We start from the raw sequence: 7,989 nt of genomic DNA, 5'->3' as shown, positions 1-7,989 counted from the left end.
TCTCTTAAGTACTCCTTTTCTTTTTGCAAATACAGACTAACACGGCTGTTACTCTGAAACCTGTAATAATTGAGCCCACTTGACAGGGTGCTTAAGAGTTAAGCACAGACGAAAAGGGAAATGAATGCATTTTGCTGCTAAAGTTTATTAACATGAACACACACTCATATCTACCCTAACCTGAACACACACACACACACCCTACTAACCTTTACTCACCTGAGTAATCGTCCCTCTTGTCTGCTTTTAGAGGTAAGGACTGGGCAAGCAAAGATTTGCAGACTCAGGCCCTCAGAGCGTAAGCTTGCTGGGGCAGTTACTTTGGCGCATTGTCAGTGTTCAGCGGCTAATAAATGAAAAACTGTCAGGCTAGTTTCATCTTCGCTGTTGGGTGATGAAACATGAAAACACAGTTCACGATATGCAGTAGCAGGGCAAATTATGCTGCTTGCAATGGTGAAGTAGGGGACACTCTTTGAAAAAATATATAATTGACTGGAGTGAGTTACTATGACAATGTCAAAGCACTTTCCCAAGAGCTAGACATTATGAAGTCTATTGACCAGCAGAAATACTTTAGCGTCTTTCATCGCCATAGCACTTTGTGCACTATACACAGGGATCACATCCCCCACGCCTGAAAAGCAGCCACCTCTGGGGCAGAACGTGGAAGCTGTGTAACTGCTTCCAGCAATGTTACGCAACTGCTTAGAGCAGGAAATGAAGAGGAGCATAACCAAGTGAAACTGCAGAAGGGGTGGATGCGAATGGAATTACCCAAGGAGGGGTTTGGCCCGAACAGCGGGGGATGGCAGTATTGCCTAGTGGATAGGGCATTAGATGGGGACTCAGGAGACCTGGATTCCTTTCCTAGCTCTGTCAGTGGCTTGCTGCATGACCATGGGTAAGTCGTGTCTCCCCTTGTGCCTCAGTTTCCCCATCTGTAAAATAGGGTAATAATACTGACTTGCTTTGGAAAGGGCTTTGAGATCTAGGGATAAAAATAAGAGCTAGGTATTCCTATTATTAGTGAAAAGTGTCATAGTAGGATTTCTTTTATTGCACCATACAAGACCCACCATCCCTCTTAACCCTGGGCTGGGACATTGGTTAAACTCTTACCTAGAGGGAAGACTGTCGCCTACTGAATGACCAGCACTGCTTCTTAGGGGCCTGCCCAAGTAACGACGTAGCACAGCCTGTGGGAGCTGGAAGGGTCAGAGCACACAGCGATCTGCCACTGAGACAAGATCTCTTTCAGCTATCAGTGAATTTCCCCTTTGTGGGCATGCAGAGACAACTCATTCAACAAGTGAAAAATATGACTGAGAGAAAAGTCACTGAGTAGCTGACTTTAATATCCATATTCCTGTTGGTTACACTAGCACAAAATCAGACACTAAAGGACTACCCAGGATCTCCTGAGTACGTGGCCCAGCTGTGCCACTGAGGGTGAAGTCACGTCACTCTGACTCAGTTTCCCTATCTGTAAAAGGGAGATAAGAGCCCACAGAGATGAAATATGGTGAAGATTCATGTGTTATTTGCAGCATTCATCTCGGGTATTTACATACAAACACAGTTTGGTTTTCCAATCAACCACACATGTTTACTTCTTTTTCCATTCTCCCTACTCCAGGAAGAAAGGCTTTCCGGTGAAGGCAGTGACCTCTGAGACGTAGGTTCAATTCCTGCCTCGGTCACAAACATCCTGTGTGATCGTGGTCAAGATTTCGAAAAGTCTTTTGATTTTGGAAGGGCAACTGGAACCTCCTTAAAGCAGCCTGGTTTTCAAAGCACTGAGCATCTGCTCTCTGGACACCCAGGTTTGGGGCACCCCAAATCCCCAGGTCAGTTTCAAATCTCTCTGGGTTTCAGTGCTCCATCTGTGAAATGGGGTTCATGAGGCTTCCTTTCTCCCACTCTTTGGTCTGTTTTGTCCATTTTAGACTGTAAGGCCCAGATCTTGAAAGGTTCTTCGGCTCCGACTTTCCATGGAAGGACAAAACCAATGAGGAGTCCGGTGACAGACTAACAGATTTATTTGCCACCGGACTCCTTGTTGTTTTTGTGGATACAGACTAACACAGCTACCCCTCTGATCACTGGAGGACAATGTCTCTTACTGGCTGTGTGTGCGTCCCCACAACTGGACACCTCAACTGGGGCCTCTGGGTGTGACCTCAGAAAACCAACAACCATCAACTCTACAGCCCTCTTGACACTGACAACGATGCGTTTGTTAAAAGGATACATTCAGGCCCTGCATCAACCCCCGTTAACATACACGGCTATATGAAAACCCGCAGTGACAGCTTCACCAGAGAAAGGCTAACAGTTATTAATAAAGCCCCTGGGCAGCTAACTGAAAAAATAATGTAATTCCATAATGGAAGCCTCAAAATAGAGAGATATTTAAAGAATAATATGTTCTCACTGGGGAAAAAAAAATCCCACGCCCCATTGCATGTATTTAATGGGGTTTGGTTTTTTTGTTTTTTTTTTCTCTCCCACTGTTCTATTTAAAATGTCTCAATTTTATTTTGATCTTTCATACATAATATGGAAGTAATCTACTCCTACGGCTTTCTTGAGAAGACTTGAGAAGGAATAAATCAGTTTGCAGGAGCTCTCCAACAAAACAAAACACTTCCCATCGTGTCAATCAGGGCTGCGTGACTAGTGAACTGGGGAGCATGCTGGGGGTTGTAGATGCTAGCATGAAATACATCCTTTGGAGGAAGTACCACCCACAGTCCCCCTCATGGAGACCTCTTGCCCATGATGGGCACACAGGTAAAGTGATCATGCCATCCTAAGCTCCAGTGAGGTTGGCTGGAGGGGGGTGTTGAGAGTCGGTTGTTGCATCAATGCTTAGACTCAGTGGCCATAAACTCTGCACCAGGCATGCCCAGGAGTTACAGACTCCCGCTGGAAGGCTGGCATAGCAGTTACAGTGTGGCTCTGGGTGTAGGTTGGTGGGATGTGGGGGGGATTCAGTTCTCCGTCTCTGCTTCGCTCCATGCACAGAGTGTGTGTTTTATCAAGGGGGGGAGAGACTGGCAGACTCAGTTTTTCCCCTTGGGTATACAGAATCCCATTTCAAGCAAATACCCCTAAACCAAAACAATCTCAGTCAAACCTTAGGCCTGGAAATGATCAGTGTGGAAAACCTCTCCAGTGGGCACTTTAAATGCCCCTGAATTACTTAGACACTTTTCACAATCCCACCCGTTATGCATCTAGGACATCAGCATAAACCTAAGGGCAGAGGCCAAGCTCCAAAAGGAATGAACTAAATTTGATTCGTGTGTAAAATTTCCAGCACTAGCAGGGGGAGGAAACGACACCAAGGTCCTGAAACTGCTGATCACCTTAAACGAATCAATTATAACCACAGGCAGAGGTAGTATTTACACAGGACTTCCCCTAGCCAAGCGACTTGCAAACATCCCCTCCTGAGGGCTCCCTGCAGCTTTGTGAAGGAGGAGAAATTTCACAGACCGGGGTGGGGGGGGGGAAACTCACAGGCCTAGGGTTTTCAAAAGTGACTGTCGTCTTGGGGCTGGCCTGAGCCTTCTTAAAGAGGCCTGGTTTTCAGCAGGGACAGGCGACGGGCTGCAGGCCTCTGAACATTGGGCGCCCGAAGGGAGGGTCTCAGATCTGGGCCCCCCAAAAACGAAGCAGAAAGAACAGGAGGACTTGTGGCACCTTCCAGACTCACAAATTTGTTTGAGCCTAAGCTTTGGGAGGGGAGGGAGGGAAACTGTGGCTAACTCAGTGGGCTCTGGCCGGCCGAGGTCAGTCGCCTCTTGACATTTAGACTGGGGGGGGGCGGGGGGGAGGCAGACACCAGACAAATAACCACGGAGGAGATTGAACCTGCCGCTCCTCTCTGGGAAGTTGTGGGATGAGCAGCAGAGGCGGCGGCCAGCTGGGGGAGAGGAGAGGCGTGGGGAGGTTTATTTCCCCAGCTCCTCCTCTTCCCTTAAAAACACATCGCTGCATTTAAAGGGGGGGGGGCAGAGATTGAGGGGGGGGGGATAAGGGGACAGGATCCGACCCTCTTGGAAAGGACCAGGGCGGCTCTGGCCCTCTCGCCCTGTGTCTGGTTTGTTTATTTGCTCGCCGGGCAGGAGCCGGCATGGCCCAGGCGAGCCCCGGCCAGGCGGGGAGCCGGGCGAAGGGGTGAGCCCGCGGGCGGGCGAGCGGTGCCGGGCTGGGTGGGGATCCAGCCGGCCCGGCTCGGCTCGGCCCGGCCCGGCCCGGCCCGGCGCGGGGCCACGTGGTGCGGCCGGCGGGGGCTAGTGCGAGCGGAAGAAAGGGGCGGCAGGAAAAGGGAAGCGGCGGAGCCATTCCCGGTGGGGGGCGAAGGAGCCGCCCCACCCCCACCCCGGCGCTGCTCGCGGGGATCCGGCCGCGCCGAGCATGGAGCCCGCCGGGCTGCGGTGAGTCGGCTCCGCCGCGCTGGGCGCCTGCGGCCGGGGGTCGGGCCCCCGCCCCCGCGCTGGGGGGTCCCACGGGGGGCGGGGCGGGGCGGGGCTGTCTCCTCCGGGCGGGTCCGAGCAACGCGGGCTGTACCGGCCCCCGCGCCCCCCAGCCCGCCCCATTGCACCCCTGCCTAGAGCCCCGCATCCCGACACCCCCCCGGCCCCATTGCACCTTCGCTGCCTCCCCCCACCCCCGGCCCCATTGCACCCCGGGTCCCTCGCTCGCTGCCTGGACTCCCGATCTCCCCCCCCCGGCCCCATTGCACCCCTGCCTAGAGCCCCGCATCCCGACACCCCCCGGCCCCATTGCACCTTCGCTGCCTCCCTCCCCCCCGGCCCCATTGCACCCCGGGTCCCTCGCTCGCTGCCTGGACCCCCGCATCCCGACACCCCCCCGGCCCCATTGCACCTTCGCTGCCTCCCCGCCCCGGCCCCATTGAACCCCGGGTCCCTCGCTCGCTGCCTGGACCCCCGATCCCTCCCCCGGCCCCATTGCCCCCCGGGTCCCTCCCCCACGGCCCCATTGCACCCCTGCCTAGACCCCCGCATCCCGACACCCCCCGGCCCATTGCACCCCTGGTCCCTCCCTCCCCCCCGGCCCCATTGCACCTTCGCTGCCTTCCCCCCCCCCGGCCCCATTGCCCCCCGGGTCCCTCCCCCCCGGCCCCATTGCACCCCTGCCTAGACCCCCGCATCCCGACACCCCCCGACCCCATTGCACCCCTGGTCCCTTCCCCCCCCCCCGACCCCATTGCACCTTCGCTGCCTTCCCCCCCCCCGGCCCCATTGCACCCCGGGTCCCTCCCCCCCGGCCCCATTGCCCCCCGGGTCCCTCCCCCCCGGCCCCATTGCACCCCTGCCTAGACCCCCGCATCCCGACACCCCCCCGGCCCCATTGCACCCCGGGTCCCTCGCTCGCTGCCTGGACCCCCGCATCCCGACACCCCCCCCAGCCCCATTGCACCTTCACTGCCTCCCCCCCCCGGCCCCATTGCACCCCGGGTCCCTCGCTCGCTGCCTGGACCCCCGATCCACACCCCCGGCCCCATTGCACCCCGGGTCCCTCGCTCGCTGCCTGGACTCCGGCATCCCGACACCCCCCCCAGCCCCATTGCACCTTCGCTGCCTCCCCCCCGGCCCCATTGCCTCCCGGGTCCCTCCCCCCCGGCCCCATTGCACCCCTGCCTAGACCCCCGCATCCCGACACCCCCCCCCGGCCCCATTGCACCTTCGCTGCCTCCCCCCCCCGGCCCCATTGCACCCCGGGTCCCTCGCTCGCTGCCTGGACCCCCGCATCCCGACACCCCCCCCAGCCCCATTGCACCTTCGCTGCCTCCCCGCCCCGGCCCCATTGAACCCCGGGTCCCTCGCTCGCTGCCTGGACTCCCGATCCCCTCCCCCCCGGCCCCATTGCACCCCGGGTCCCTCGCTCGCTGCCTAGACCCCCGCATCCCGACACCCCCCCAGCCCCATTGCACCTTTGCTACCTCCCCGCCCGGACCCCACAGCCTGCCCTCCCCCCCACCCCATTGCACCCCGGGTCCCTGGCTCGCTGCCTGGACTCCCTCCCCCCTCCCCCCAGCCCCATTGCACCTCCGCTACCTCCCCGCCCGGACCCCCCAGGACGCCCCCTGCCCCGGCCCCATTGCACCCCAGGTCCTTCCCCCTGCCCCATTGCTCCCCTGGTCCCTCGCTCGCTGCCTGGACCTCCCGATCCTGAACCCCCTGGCCCCACTGCACCCCTGCTACCCCCCAGCCCCATTGCACCCCTGGTCCTTTGCTCGCTGCCTGGACACCCCCATCCCAACCCTCCCGGCCCCATTGCACCCCGGGTCCCTCCCTCCCTGGTCCCCCCAACCCCATTGCACCCTGGGTCCCTCCCTGCCTGGACTCCGCACCCCGACCCTCCTCCAGCCCCATTGCACCCCGAGTCCCTCCCTGCCCGGACCCCCTCAGCCCCGACCCTCCCCCGGACCCATTGCACCCCCACTCCCTCCCTGCCCAGACCCCCATCCTGACCCTCCCTCGGCCCCATTGCACCCCTGGTCCCTCCCCTCCCTTGCCCCTGCATCTGGAACCCCCCCATCCCAACCCTCCCCGAGGCCCCACTGCATCCCTAGTTCCTCTGTGCCCGGACCCCCCATCCTGACCCTCCCCTGGCCCCATTGCACCCCTGCTCCCTTCCTGCCCTGATCCCCACCCCCAGACCCCTATATCCGTGAGTCCTCCACACCCCAACCTCCCCGAGTCCCCAGACTCTATTGCGTACTGACCCCCCCACACACTTCAATGCTTGGTTCCATTGCATCTGTGATGCCCCATTTCATACTGATCCCTGCATATGTGACCCCCACCACTAGCCACTTGATCCCATTGCATGTTTGATCCCTGCCCTCACCCCCCAGCTTCTGCATCTCTGACCCCCCCAAACCCTGGCCCCCTGTATCTATGACCCCACATGTGCACCCTAATTTCCCCAGACCACATTGTATACCAACCCTTCCACCCCCAGCCCCTGGTCCCAATGTATCTGTGACCTGCCTGGTTCCCTGCATCTGTACCACCTGTCCAATCCTAATCCCCTCGCCTCTGGTCCCTACCCTGACCCCCAGCTCCCTGCATCTGTGACCCCCCCCCCCCGCCCCACATTCTGATCTCGGGCCAACTGCTTCATAGCATCCTAACACCCTGCATCTATAACATCCCCCCATCCTATCCATTGTATCCATGACTCCCCCATCCTGACACCCCACCGCAACCAATTGTATCTGTGATCCTCCAACCTCTGTGTGCTGACCCCTGCCTACATGACCCCCACACCCCTAACTCCCTGATCCCATTGTGTCTGTCCCCCCATTGCTTACTGACACCCTGAATCTGTGACCCCTCTAATTGTGATCTTCCTCCATCCTGATCCCAGGGCACCTCTGGGCCCTCCATATTCTGACCTCCTGCATCCTAAGACCTGTGACCCCATTGCATCTGTGACCCTCGCAGCCTAACTCCCGGGACCCTGTTGTGTCTGTGAGACACTCCAACCCTGATCCCCATCCCCATTGCATCATTGTCCCCCCCATCCCATTGCAATCCCCGCCTCTGTGACTGCCCCCCCCCCCCGCGTTCTGACCACTCTGCATATGTGACTTGTAAAGCTAATACAGCTGCACATGAAGCCCCCGCCACACCCTGGCCCATTCACGTGACCCTTCCCCCCAAGTATGGCAAGCATGCCCCTCCCCCATCCTGCTCCCATTGTGTGTGTTCACCCCACTCTCTACACACTAGAGGGATCAGCTGGACAGACCCTTCCCCTCCCACCCCCATCAGCTCTACTTCGGGCTCAGGGACCAGACATCTGGAAGCAAATGCAACATCTGGCTGCTTGGGATGACTCTGTGTGGGGTGAGAGGGAGGGGCAGGGAGTCTGGGCTTGCAGGCTGATCTCTGTGAAGGCTCACAGCAGGGAGCTGGGGCTTTGCCAGCCAGGTAACGGTAGCTG

General features: G+C 58.5%; 1 protein-coding gene across 1 annotated transcript in view; it reads left to right on the top strand.

Moving 5' to 3' along the window:
• Window positions 1-4,267: 4,267 nt before the first annotated feature.
• The window catches only part of TBKBP1 (TBK1 binding protein 1), a 58,961-nt gene continuing 55,239 nt past the window's right edge, over window positions 4,268-7,989 (top strand). The window contains exon 1 of the mRNA XM_073326063.2: window positions 4,268-4,448. The gene's annotated coding sequence lies outside the window, so the exon portion shown is untranslated. The remainder of the gene's footprint in view (window positions 4,449-7,989) is intronic.

Source organism: Lepidochelys kempii, chromosome 27 (genome assembly GCF_965140285.1).
Source record: "Lepidochelys kempii isolate rLepKem1 chromosome 27, rLepKem1.hap1, whole genome shotgun sequence".
Classification (NCBI taxonomy): domain Eukaryota; kingdom Metazoa; phylum Chordata; order Testudines; family Cheloniidae; genus Lepidochelys; species Lepidochelys kempii.
Note: the sequence above shows the minus strand (reverse complement) of the source record. Positions and strands in the feature narration are given on the sequence as shown.